This window comes from Spermophilus citellus (genome assembly GCF_964194105.1).
Source record: "Spermophilus citellus genome assembly, chromosome: 1".
Lineage (NCBI taxonomy): Eukaryota > Metazoa > Chordata > Mammalia > Rodentia > Sciuridae > Spermophilus > Spermophilus citellus.
The window spans coordinates 173,953,505-173,968,496 of NC_138182.1; positions in this window are offsets into that span (position 1 = coordinate 173,953,505).

A 14,992-nucleotide genomic window follows, 5' to 3' on the forward strand; every position below is an offset into this window, starting at 1 on the left:
AAAAACAAGATCACACCAGGCATGGCAGAGCAAACCTGTAATCCTTGCAACTTCGGAAACTGAGACAGGAAAATTCAAGTTCACGGCCAGCCTGGACAACTTAGTGAGGCCCTCAGCAACTTAGGGAGATCAGTCTCAAAATAAAAAGGATCAGAGATGTAGCTCAGTGGTAAAGTCCCACATGGTTTGATCCCTAATACCTACAGAAATAAATTATTTTTAAAAAACCTAGGTCATATTCTTAAAATAAGATGATGGATAGGAGAAGCATTTATTGAAGTCTGTAGTGCTAAACTATCTGTCTCCTGATTGATAGAATGCCATTGTAAGTCATTATTGGATAGAATGGCATTGCTCAGTGTTGGTTACCAACCACACGATGCATACATCCTGTGCTTATACTTGATTGAGATGACAGATGTTAAAGTGACATTATTCTGATTGCTCCCTGTGGGACATGCATCCAGAAGAGTTTGGGAATGCAGACAATTTCACCTCAGGTCATCATTAACTAAGGTTTGTGGAGATGCTTTCAAACATAGTCACTAGAATTAACATAGTTTTGCCTGAATTCCTTCAAATTTAGATCATATTGCTCTTTTGTTTACTTGACTTTTACCAAGAGAAGGAGGAGAGGTTGAAAGGGAAGGGATATGCCGTTACAAATATTATGTCACAAAATGAAACCCATTATTTCATATATTTCACATTTTCTAATAAAAATACATTGATTAAATACTTTATATTTAGGATAAATCTTTAACTTAGAAAGTGGTAAGAAGCTGTTTGCAGAATTGAAAGTCAGGCATAGCTATGACTAACTTTCACATATTTAATTGTTTATTTATTTACTCTTAATAATAAAGTAATCACCTGGAATTCCACTGTTCAAAACAAAAGGTCTTTACCATAAGCAAAAGGTAGCCAGGTGATCTTCCATACCATTTCTTGGTCCCCATACACTGATGTAAATAAATGTCATCTTGAATCCCTTAATGGTCAACCTCTCACTCTCTGTTTTATAGACTTGAAATAAACACACACACACACACACACACAAACTCACACACATACAAATACATATATAAACACACACATATGTAATCTTTTGGAGTTTACTATTTTCTTAATATAATATTACTAAGATATGTCTATATTTTCTTCCACTATACCACATTGCATTTGTTTTGATAGAATTCTACATTCTAAGTTTGTTCATCTACTCTTCCCCTGTTAGATAGTAGGTTATTTTCAGGTTATTTCCCCCACTTAATAATGAACATTAATGTCACAAGTTTACCTCATTCTCCCTATGTAATCTTTTCCTCTAGAATATGTAAGTAGTTGTAGAATAGCCAGGTCATAAGTAATGAATGTTCAACTTTAGAAGATATATATTTTCCAAAGTGTTTGCACTAATTTATATATTAACCTATAATGCAACCTCCCAACATTTGGTATTGTCACACATTTTAATTTTACCAACTGGATGGGTAAAAATTGCCTCTCATTTTCAACTAATGTTTTTTTTTTTTTTTTTTTTTTTTTTTTATCCTGATCAGGAGTGATGATGAGTATCTGTTCAAAAAGGAAGAAGTCACTTTTATGGTGTAAGGGTGGCCATTTTAGGAATTTTAATCTATCGTGTTTAAAACTTACAATTTTTCTGTCCTACTAAAATATTCCATATGTTTAAATTTATCTAAAGGACCAGCAAACTTACCCATAAAATGCTAAATTTTTTTGCTTTTCATGGTGGACTGTCTCTGCCACAACTGTTTAGCTCTTCCTTTTAGCATAAAGGCAGTCATATATAATACATAAATGAACAGCTATGATTTAATATTCCACTAAAACTTTATTTACAGAAACAGGTGAAGGGTCATATTTGGTGTTCAGTCTATAGCTTGCTGATTCCTGGTTTAGATTATGAGAGACCTCAACTACATTCTAGATCATGAACATAGTTTTAGTCCGTCTACTGGTAGAATGGTTAATCCTTACCTAAAATTATCACAATGTATTGAACATGTGTTATAGTACATTTTATTATTGTATTATAAAGTACATTTATTTTTCAGGATATTTCTTTGTAGGTAGCAAGAAAAATACACATAAACTTTCCCCATACAACTTCAAGTCCAATAAGGAAATCAAACCTTTATAATGTTAACTGTTGTTTTATAACAACTCCACAAAGTAAATAACATTTTGTCCAATTTACAGATGAGTAACTCGTGCACAGTCACACAGTAAATAAAGAGCAAAGTATAGTATTTGAACTTGAATTTTCATGACCCCAAGCTTGTTGTTTTTTGACTGAAGTATGCTACCTGAATGGCCATGTGAGTTGAGAAATCAGTGTGGTCTTCTTTACTTCTGTATCATAACAATTGCCATTGTAACATTTACTGAGTTTTCTTTTTTTTAAGATGCCCAATTCTATGCCAAGGCATTTGCATGCAATATCTCATTTGATCCTAATTAAATTCTTTAACATTGTTGTCATACTATCCTGATATACACACCAAAAAACTAGTTGCTGAGGTAAAGTAAGTTGCTCAAAGTCACATAGCTAGTAATTTGCTGAAACAAAAGTCACACAGAAGCACCAAAGCTGGTGCCCTCAGGGACCCTGACTCACTTCCTCCATCTGACCACATAAACATAAACTGAGTGAGTAACTCTTCCAGGAAAAATGCAGACATTGCCTTAAAATTATAGGCTATGAGTTGTCTGGTTCTGAGTTATCATCATACATCTTATCACCATTCATGTTTTCCTGCAATATGTAGTTTTCCTCCAGTGCCATAAAATACCTTGTGCTATATTTTCCTTTATTTTCATAAACAAGAGTATTTCTTTATGGAAATATTGCTGGTGTTACTTTTGAAGGGCAGAAATAAGTTGCTTTTTGAGTGATTACCACTCTGATTATTAAATATATCTGAAAAAGATTCTGCAAAAGTTGCCTTTTGAGGAGGCATACTTTTTTGCCAATTAAAAGACATTCATAATAATGTATCTCTCTCCCTCCTTCCTTCCTTCCATCTATCCATAGCTCACTCAATCATTCATCATGCATTTTTTTTATTCTCACAATATTTAATGGGCGACTACTGGGTCAGACATAAAACTCAGATAAAAAGTTAACTATGACGTATGTGGTCCTTGCCCCCAGCAAATATGAAGTAAATCAAAGAGATATAGGCATAAACACAAGTAAGTGCTATAAAGGTTTGCCACTCAATGTGTGGCTCCTATGGAAGTTTGTTAAAAATGCAGAAAGGCAGGCCCTACCTGAGACCTACTGACTCTCAATCTGCAATTAACATATGTGTATTTGTGTGGACATTAAAGTCCCAGAAGCACTGCAATAAAATATTGTCATATATGTGCATTCAGTATTACAATGGGAGAAAAAGAAAGCTGTGGTCACTTCTCTAGGGTTGGAGTAGATATTGAGGGAAATGCTTTATTTGAGTGATGTCTTAGCTCTCTTATGAAATGTGTAGAAGTTTGCCAAGAAAATGAGAAGTAAAGGTAGCCTAAGTAGAGAGAAGGAAGTGTGAGCCACAATTTTTCTATAGGCCTGAAACAACTCAGTGTTCTTGGGGAACCCAGGAAAGTCAGTGGGGGTGAGGGGACTTCTCAAGATGGTTTAGAAACATACATGAACAAGATTCTGGCCAGCCACTGGGTCAGATAAGGATTTTGGACTTTTCTATGAGCCAGTGGTTTAGTTCTGGTTGCAAATTAGAATTCCTTTGAGACATTTTAAAATACAAATACTTGGACCATATTCTCAGATTAGAATCTCTAATTTGATCTAGGGTGAGACTTTTTTTTTTTAAGTTCTCCAAATGATTTGTATGTGCAGAATGGATCCTGGAGACCACTGTGTTAGGCAAAGAGTAGCCTTTGGCAAGTTATAAGTGGGAGAGAAGAGTGATCCTATCACTCTGTTGGTGTCAGAGACTGTGCACCCTTCCCGCAAAGCCAACATGGATGTGAACCAAGGGAAACCCAAAGGGACCAGGTAGGTTATATAGGTCTATGAAGTGGCCTGGGTTGTTTAATAGGGAGTGATCCCAAACCAATGGGAACCCGGAGAGACAGTGCCCACTTGAACACATTTATAACCAAAATTTAAATAACTTTTTTTAGTTGGATCTAGCCAGATTACTAGTGTACTGTTAGGGTCTGTAAACATGTCAGGATGGTGCCTGGCATTTTGCCAGAGGGAGTGGTTTGTGAAGCAACGCCAGTGAGCCATTAAGTGTGGAGATTCCTTATTGGTTGACTGCTGTGTCTAGTTTATGTTAATTAAGATAAGCTGTGTGGAATGTATAAATACCCCTCCAGTCCGACAATAAACAGCTCCCACTCCTGCTGTATCAATGTACACAAGTTGTTCATCACCCCCCGGTTATTTTGCCCAGCCAGCCGGGCTGCGGCAGTGTACAACTCCTGATATAAGTAGGTTATACGGATATTAAAGTGTTAAGAACACAGTATCCATGGGCTTTGAAATGAGTTTGGCATAGCATATGAGAGAGAGGAAATAAGATAAGGCTCGTCCTGTGGTGACTGATTGAATGCTGTTCCCATTCACAAAATAGGGAGCAACAGGAGGAGGGAAAAGTTTGGGAGAGAGAAAAAAGTTCAATTTAGGGTGTATTGAATTTGAGGTGCTTGTGGGACATGCAAGACTTCAAATATTTAATACCCACCTTGTTGGACATTGGGATTGGAACATAGATTAAAAAGCTTCTGATTTGTTGAAGTCAGAAGAATGCCTGAGAATCTCTTAAAGGGGCAGGTTCACCGAGAAGAGGGATATGCCTGCATTTCAAGGGAAGGAGAACGTTCACCAAATGCTGAAATAGAAAGATCAGTTGATTGAAGAGCGATGAACAGTTGTGATGAAAGATAGTCCAAGGAGGAATAGGAGGAGAAGGTCTTTTCTCCATGTACTCTCTTTCTAATATACTTTCTCAACACTGTTCCTAACATGACATATATCCTCCAGTGTGGAATACTCCAAGACCCATAAAAAACACAGAGACTAATCAATCTTGAACTTCTCTAATCCACGTCCCTAGAAGATAATGCCAGATTTAACATTACTGATGAAGATATCTTGCTACCTTCCCTACCTTATGCAAAAATCTACAAATCTAAAAACATGTATAATTATTGAATAATGATCCTACATACTATACTAAAATCTGTAAATAAAAAGTCTTATTTATTTCAATATTTATTTAGCAGCTCTATATACTAGGCATTGAGGATATACAAAGGAATAAAACAGGGCTCCACGTCTTTAAGAAATGTACAATATAGGGGTAGAGACAGATGTTATCACAGGTTTCCCTCAATATAATATGGCAAGGGCAGCCAGTAACATGCATCTGTGTGTCAAGAACTGCCTGGTCCAAAATCTCCTGACCCAGCCTGGTATATGGTAAAGGGTAAAAGCTTTTAGAAGACATTATACCAGAGCTGAGTGATAAACAGGAGTAAAATTAGGCAAAGAAAAGGGTGCAAGAATCTTCTAGGCAGTAGGAATCAGAACAAGTAAATTGCCTAACTCATGGACTATTTGTGAACTATTAAGTAATCTGGTATAATTGGGATGATCCTTTATCTAACTAAGAGATTGGAGCAGTGGCCCAGGGTGCCATTTAGTGTGCTAGCTCAAGAAGCTGAGATTTCAAAGTGCCTTGTTCACAAAAACCTTTACTTAAACAAAAACTAATGCATAAACTCATTAATTAAAGCAAATATGAAGCTTCCAAATAATCAGGATCCATGGATGAACTTTATAATTTTCATCAATTTATGGGATATCATTGGAAAATGAACTTAAAGGCATAAGACCAGAAGCAGGGAAACTAAGCAGATGGTTGTCTCCATTTTCTTGGTGACAAATGACAAAATTCTTAACTGGAATGATTGTTGTAAAGTGACAATTTTGTGGGGCAAGAGAGATGACCAGATTTTTAAAGGCAGTAGATTGGGGGAGATGATGGTGGCAAGAGCTTATGACTGATGGATGTAGAAATTGAGCAATCAAGAACAGTCCAAAAGATGGGGCTGGGCATGTGGCTCAAGTGGTAACACGCTCGCCTAGCATGTGTGAGGCACTGGGTTCGATTCTCAGCACCACATAAAAACCAAAATAAAGATATTGTGTCCACCTAAAACTAAAAAATAAAGATTTTTTAAAAAAGAATAGTCCAAAAGAACTTGTAGGTTTGAGTTAAGTGACGACCTCTAATATAAAACTCTGCCACATTTTCTGGCATAAAGAAACTTTATATTTTGCTCAATTAATCAAGAAGGCAAATATATGTAGAAATAATACAAAGTAGTGCAGCACAGGGCAAGGGAGAAAAGAGTGAACAAGAGAATTATTCTTCTCCTGGACAAAATAGAAATGCCCACTCATTGGCAGAGAAAGCCTGAATGGAAAAAAAAAATCAAAGTAGAGTTCTCTGGTTTTATTTTACAACTATTCAGTTATCAAACTCTACACTCTAATGAAGAGGGTGAAATAGGTTCAAATACTGAAACTGTTGGCTTGAAACTGTCACGTGAAAAGCTTCATTTTGATTAATATAATTGAAGTGTTAAGTGTGTATCTGCTAAATTGCAATCAAATCAGTAAAATGTTATTCATTTTTTAAATGAATCTGTCAGAAGTTCATGAGTATTCTGCCAACAGTGAATTGGATTTGCACAGCTTAACTGCAGATATTACTATTTTATAAATGGGTAAACTGAGACATTGAAAATTCAATTCCTTGATGAGGTAGAGTCGATAGTTGACTTGCAAATAGACCACTAAGGTCCCCAATAAACTGAAATGGTGCTGTCTCTGGTGAATCCTTTGCAAAATGGGGCAGATTTAATTAAGGTTCTAAATCAATGCATCGAGAAGCACCTGGGCAGGTAATGAAAAATTCACCAGCCTCACTCTACCCTGACTCACCAAAAATACAAACACCAACTAAAAAATCCTGAGTCTCTCTGTGGGGTTCATTCTACAGAGTATAAGACAGTTTCCAGCCCAGTACATTGATGAACAGTTCTTGCCTATGTCTCTATTTCTTCTAAGCCAGGCTCCATAGTCCTTGTTGCCCTGACCCTGTTTTCCCATGGCCTTCACTACACTCTTCCTCCTGACTACATTCACCCTCATCTTCATTCACCTTTTTGATCATCCTGGTTTGACAGCTCCTTACACTAGAATACTGGAAGACATGGAGAAATACTTTGCTCCCTCGGAGAAGAAATATTTGCAGAATTATTCACCAATGAACATCTTCCTAGATACCAAGAAGATAGACAATGGTGAAAAATACAGCCAAGCCCCTACCTTCACGGTGCTAATAGTCTAGTGGGGGATGGAGACTACAATGAATGTGCTATGTGCCATAAAAAGGGAATGCTAAGTTCAGGATCCTAGGAAAGAAATTAGCACGGGCTCCTGACTCAGTCCTATCAGGAGAGAGATGTTTGTGCAGGAAGACTTCTGAGGGGGGCTGCTCTCCTTTAATTATCTGGGAAGCAAGAAACATAAAGGAAAGCAATCAACTACAAATATTTACATACCAAGTTCCATCCTTGGCTGCACATTAGTGACCACCTGAAGACCTTTTAAAATTTAACTCCCAGAGCACTTCATAAGAATCACCAGAGATAGAGCTCAGGCACCAGTGTTCTTTAAAAGGTCCCTGGGTAATCCTAATGCATAGCTAAGGTTGAGAGCCACTGTTCCATAGATTGATGCAAATAAGAATTTCTAAATGAAGTGTAGTTGCAGTCATCCTTGGTATTAATTTTCCTCCTGAGAATGTTGCTAGAATTCTCTAAAACTTTTACATTATTCAGGTATTTAAAATACACACACAAACACAATAGCAATGGAGAGGAAAAGAGGTTTTATAGAGAGAAGCAGAGGAGGAACGAAGGACTCCACTACTGCTTTATGCTTAACAACATGTTTCAAATCCACAAAGAATTTAATAAAATGACAATGATTTTACCTGGAAATACATCTTTTCTTCATTATTCATGAAAGATTTTTACTTCATTGCTCTGACCAGTTTTCACTTTTGATGGAAGAGATTAATTAGGATATCAAATCTGAACCTTTTCTATGCAGATTTGATGATACTATGCATGAAAGAGGCGTGGGGTCCGGTTGGTTTGGGTATCACTATGTATTTTTTACTGGTCCCTGCCGAGTATCCAGCTGTGGAGCAGCTGAGTGACGCCTCTAAGTGGGTTGGAGCTCCAGGAAGGCAAGCCAGGGCCCAGGCAAGCCAAAGCTCATGGACCTGTCACCCTTCCACCGCCAGGCCTGGGCATGGTGCTGATGCCTACTGCAGAAGTTCTCCAAGCAGCGCTGCAGCCCAATCTTATGACCTTAAACTCCCGCTTCCTGATCTACTACCAGAAAATGGAATCGTGGCAGATATGAACATTGGGACTTAAGAACTGGTCAACTAGCATTCGTAGTTTCCAAGCCCTAATTAGCATAAATTTGGACCAATAGCATTAAGGATTTCCAAACTCTGATTAATGTAAGTTGGGACAAGTAGTATGAACCAAGTACTATATAGCAGAACCAACCCTACTGCTAGGTACAAGTAAAATTATCAAGGACTTAGTTTATTGTATTAGGTAATAAGAAAAAGGAACAGCCACAGAGCCCCTACTATGGGTGGAAACTGTAGAGGGTAATTTATAAATACGTTATTTTGTTCCACCTCACAGCTTTCCCGGGTATCGATTACTTCCCCCACTGGCAGATGAAGACACAAAGAGGCCGTTCCTGTGTTTCATGGGAACTTGTTTTCAGACCGCTTGTTACCAGAGCCCACAATGCTCAGCCTGGTGCCCACAGTCATCACCAGCATGTGTGTCGTGCTGTTCGGTCTCTTAATGGACATAATAATGGTGTGGGTTTCTAGAAAGGGGTATTGTAACAATTTCCACCATGAGGGTGGAATTTGGACTAAATTACAACCTTCTCAAAAAACAACTTTGCTTCTCAGTAGTCAAATGACTTTTAACTTTTAGCCAACAGATCTTAAATACAAAAATATATACAGTTTACAAACAACTTCATTTTTAATATACTTGTAGAATTGAAAGGTAAAAAAAAATACGTTAATCTGTTAGATGCTTCAAAGCCTCAAAGAAATCTAGCCAAGGAGGATTGAATGTCTAAATTACCTGAGAGGTCATGGAAACAAGAAATCATGATTTTTATAGCTATTTCTAGGTGCTGACATTAGATTATAAAACAGTTTAGACAACTAGAGATTATAGGACATGAAATGCTCATACAATATTTAGGACTGGTAGTTTTGGGATATCTAGTTGTAGGAAAAAAGAAAACAAATTGCCCAGTCTATTTAAATAAACATCTACTACCTAAATCTTTAAATTGATTTTGAGAAGTTAATGTGCATTTCACACTAGGCTTTGTTATGTAAGAGTGACTTGTAGAACTTGTGGCTCACTTATACTAAATGTGTAGGATTTCTTGCCATATACTTTGTATGCCAAGTTCATACTTAGGTGCATTTTTCCTTAATTTTATTATTTCAAATTGTCTTTAGCTTTATAAAGTATATATATCCTTTCTGTCCTGAGGGGAGGGTATATGGAAATAAAATAGTGTTGAGATAGAACAACTCCTTGGGTGCCATAGTAGATGCTATAGAGTGAGTATCAATAACCCAAAAATCCAAGACACAACATGACCTATTATCTGACACTTTCTTTTTTGGTCCTGATATTAAACCCAGGGGTGCTTAATCACTGAGCAACATCACCAGCCCTTTTTAAATTTTATTTAGAGACAGGGTCTCAATAAGTTGCTTAGGATCTTGCTTAGTTCTCGAGGCTATCTTTGAACTCACAATCCTCCTGCCTCAGCCTCCTGAGCAGCTGGGATTATAGTCATGTGCCACTGTGCCTGGCTCAATATCTGAAAGTGAGTACCAGCACAATGCCAGTAGTGGAAAATTCTACACCTGATCTCAGTTGATGGTCACAGTCAACATGTTGGTGCACTAAAAATATTGCATAAAATTACGTTTAGGCTATGTGCGTAAGGGGCATATGAGACACAAATGAATTTCATGTTTGAACTTGGATCCCATTCTTAAAATATTGCATTTTGTATATGCAAATATTCCAGAATCCAAAAAAATCTGAACTCTGAAACACTTCTGGTCCTGAGCATTTTGGATAAGGGAAATTCAACCAGTATACCCAAATTTTGGATAAATATTTTTAAACCAAACCCACCCTCAAAAGCAAAATTATTTGCTATTAATGACATACTCTACATAAACATCAAATGAAGTCTTCTGGTTACGTCTCCCCAAAAGGATGTGAGATTTGCAGAGTGAAAATGCAGACATTCCTTGCTCACAGTTCCTAAGAAAGGGGAAGTGAGAGAGGTGGGGAGAAATAATTTTCTTTCTTAGAAATCATGTGGCTGGAGCAGAAAGACAGTCTTCCCTCTTCCTAGGAGGCTCTTCCTCCTACTTCCCAAAACCGAGAAAAGACACAGTTGGGCCCAAGGGAAAGGAAGCATAAAGCAGACAGTCAAGGCCTGTCTTCAGTTAATGATCAGCCGGGGCTCTTGGAAGCATGACCAAAAACTGACAAGGGCTGGTTATCTTAAGAAAAAAGGAATTTATTGAGAAGGTGTCAGAAGTTCAGAGAGTGGATGGGAGGGGAGAAGCAGTGCTGGAAAATGGCAGGAACTAAGGTACTAAAAGTACTGCAAGACTTTACCCACTGATGGAGGTCAGGCTGCAGCTTCTCTCAGAATTGACATTTGCTGCTGGGAGCTCTAGGTGTGTGTTTAAGTGTTTAACAAGACTTGTACTAAGAAAGCTTCGGAACACTTAGGGCAGGAAGCCCTGCAATTATCTTTTCAGCAGGCACAGTTTGGCCAAGACAAACAAATGTTGAGCACAGTAGGCTGGCTATAGGATCCCTAACCACCACTGGATACTGTCCCACTGGACACTACTACTAATGCTTAGATAGATTCAAACAAGCCCTCTGCCTTTGCATCATTCACACAAAGCAGAAAAGCCCTTAGCAAGAGGATCCAATTGACAGACCCAGGTCATGTATTCTCTCTCCAGTTGCCTTGGGTGGGAGAAGGGAGAGCCTTGCTTCAGGACAGGGCTCCTGATCAAGCATGAAAACTGCATACAGGCCAGAAGTTATTCTGTTTGGTTTGTGCTTGTGCTATATGAGTTGTTTAGCATTTTGAATATTCCTCCAGAACTACAGCTCCCCTTTGCTGGAGGCAAAGAACTCAATAAGACCCCCACGTTATAATATTCTTTCAAATTGGAAAACGTTGGCAGCCAAAAAATTACAAATATTACTGGAAGACTTTGAATGAGATCAGTCAGAGTCCTTTAGCTCATGTGTAATCCAGCCCAAGGCAGCAGGTAGGCAATTATATATGTTACTGGGGGGATATGATGCAATTTGGGGAATAAAAACGCACCTCCCTCAGATGGGAACGGAGGAGTTGGAGTGCACTCAGCTAAGGATTTAATCAAATACTTATTCACACTCATCTCAAAGCTCTGACGGGGTCTTTGTGAAGTTGAAGAAGAGGTCAGTAATGGGTAGCTGGCTTAGCAGTGGGCCCTCTTCCATAACTGACAGGTCTTTGGTGAAACAATTTGAAAAGAATGAGAGGAAAGAAAAGAAGCGATATTGCTCTCCTTAATTATGTGAAGTACTGACTCTATTGTATGGAGAATCATCTTATTCACTGAAGGAGCTTAGGCTGCAATGTCTCTGAGCATTAGCATTAGCCTTCGGCTACTCTAGGTGTGTATTAGTGTTTAATTCAATTGTTTCTAACTGTCCCCAGCATGACTATAGCAGGAGTATCCAAGCAAGAGTGTTCCTAAAAGTTTTGTTTCTAGCCAAGTTATCTCCTGAAGATGGGCTGCTCACCAAGCTGTCCACAAGAGCATACCTCTAACCAAAGATTCCTGCACAGGGATATCATTGGCAGGAGTTTCCAGAGAGCAAGAATATCTCCAGTTAAAATTTGTCCAGTTGGGGTGTGAGCAGTGCATTATGATGCTCATTACTGATTGGTTAATCAAAAGCCACTTATGGCTTCCCTTACCTTTGCTGTCCAGTACTGAGCAGGCAGAAGGACTAACATAATCACCTTAACATCTAGTGGTGGCCATGAACCATAGTAGTGGCCATTGAGCATCTGTGGAAATCCCAAGGCAGACATTCATTATCAAGTGAAAAGGAAACCACTCACTAGACAGCACAACTTTTTTTTTTTTTTTCACTTTCTTTCTGTCTGGAACAAAGCCTGGAAGTACAGCAGCCATCTTCTATGTATGAAGACAAAAGTCCTAAACTGAGGAGGATAGAGCAGGAAGTTGTAAATCTGGTGTTCTGATTGCACCATTGAGCCAAGACTTGCTGTTGGGCTGTTTACCCTACATTTCCTCTTACATGAGGCATACCAACCTTGACAAGTTTAAACTTCTGAGTTAGGGCTTTCATCACTTGCAGTTGAATGCAGTCATAACTATGCAATGTCTATAGCAAGGGATTTTCTAGCACAGGTGACTTCAACTGCAGTAAGGTCCCTGGCAATGCTCAATAGTCTTGTTTTCACAGATTCAGCAATTCTTTTCTTACCATGGAAATGTCATGATGCACTTAACAAATGCATTGACTATAAGAATCGTTTGTGATAATAAGTCATTTATATTTCTTTTGATTTTTATATTTTTATGTCATCAGCAATTTCTAATCCTTTCTAAACAGTGGAAATGGTTTTGCAAATAGAAATCATTACCATTCAGTGTTTACTGCTATTGTTACTTAGTTTTTTTGTCATCGTTGTATATTTTATTTTACTTGAATTGTTTTGAGCCCCTGAATTGTGAACTTTGAACAAAGGAGTAAAACAAAGGAAAAATGTTTTGTTTCAGTTTTTGGCATTTAGAGAATGTTAAGTATAAAGTTAGTCCTGTTGATTGTGAAAATTTTCAAATTGTTTTTCTTCTTAATATTTAATCACATTTTTAGATTCCAATATATAACATTAATCAGTTATGTAATTCTTTTCATATTATATCTTCTTAAAACTTGCTTTTGGGGGTTAGAGAAGAAGAAATTCATTGGATTAGACAAAGGAGAATGAAGGGAAAGGGGGGTGACTGTTCATTCCTTTTCCAAAGAAAGGGAGTAGGAAAGACAGTCCAATGAATCTGACATAACTTTCCTATGATCTTATATGAATAGAAAACCAGTGTAATTTCACCTCATGTACAACCACAAGAATGGGATCTTAATTTAGAATAAGTTATGCTCCATGTATGTATAGTATTTCAAAATACATCCTACTGTCATGTGTATCTAAAAGGAACAAATTTTAAAGAATTGCAATGTAGTAAAAAAAAAAAAACCACAACTTGTTCTTTTCTTTAACTTAGAAGAAGCTGTGGTTAAAAATGCTGTAGAAATCAGTTTTAACAAGTTCATTTTTTTCTTTTTGCAACAACTGTGATACAGGATATAAATGAAACTATAAAAAATTGACTTTACATCCTATACTTCTAGTTTGATTTGATTAAAAATTAGTTTTCCCCAAATCACTTTATATGGCAGAGTTGTTTGCCTTCGCCTATACAGCAGCATGCTGATAGCTGTTCTAAGTGGGCTTGCCCATGGTCAGCTCCAGGGTCATCTGTTGGCATCAGACAGGCCTTCTAAGATCTGGGTTCAGGACATGAGGGAAGCTCTATTTGAAGGTTGTTGCTCACTGCAGAGTTATGGCTTAGGACATAAGAGCAGAATATCTTATTATCAGAAGGTTGCTGTTCAATACTGAGTAATAGCATATTGTGAGAAATGTTAAACAAAATAACTGCCTTTGGGTTTTTTTTAAATTATGTAAATGTTTGTTATTTTAGAATGATTTGATTTCATTAAATGGGATGGCATAAATGGGGAGTTTGGAGTATGTGTGCATTCATGTTGGCTTACAAACAATAAAGGCCTGATTCAACATTGATGTGGAAGGAGTTCCATATAATTGTGTGTGAATTAATGTCCTTTGACACTCATGGCAAGGAAGACCAGACTCTATTTGGCAGTTGGATTTGGTGTAAGTTCAGTGACATTTGTAAAACACAAAGGCCCATTGGTAGGTTTTAAATCTGAAGTGTTATTTCAAATTTGTATCTCGACTATTTGTTCCTTTTGCAAACAAAGAAGTTATTCATTAAATAGTTGTGATAATTTGGATCTGCAATGTCTCCCAAAGTCCCATATGTTACAGGATTGGTTCTTAACTCAGCATTACTGGAAAGTAGAACTAGTAGAACTAGTGGATAAGAGCTAGGCCACTGTGGGGGAGAGGGTTTGACCTCGAGGGGGATGTTAGGCCCCTAAGCGCTTCCTGTTTTCTCTTTGCTTCCTGGCTTCCATGAGGTGAACTGGCCTCCTGTTCTGCCATGATGTACTGTGCTGCCACAGGTACCCAGCAATCTAGGCCAAGTGACCATGAACTGCAACTTCTAAAATAAACCTTTCTTTATTTCAAGTTGATCATCTCAGGTATTTTGTAAAAGTAATGGAAATCTAACAAAATGGTCGTTTAGGTATTTCCTTTAGTTGAAGAGAAAACATGAAATAAACCTAATTTGACTATATTCACTTGAGGATACAGGGAGGAGTTCCAATTTTTTTTTGTAAAAATCACTTTACTAATGTCTCCTTAATTTCATATAACATAAAAATTTCTCATAACTGAGATACATAGAGAAGTTAAGGGGAAAAAAACACATCCATGCTAAAGGCATCCTACCAAGAGGGCACACCACATGCAGCTAATAAAGCTGAAACGATTCTTACCCAGGGAAGATTCTTGCTTTCAACTTCCAAA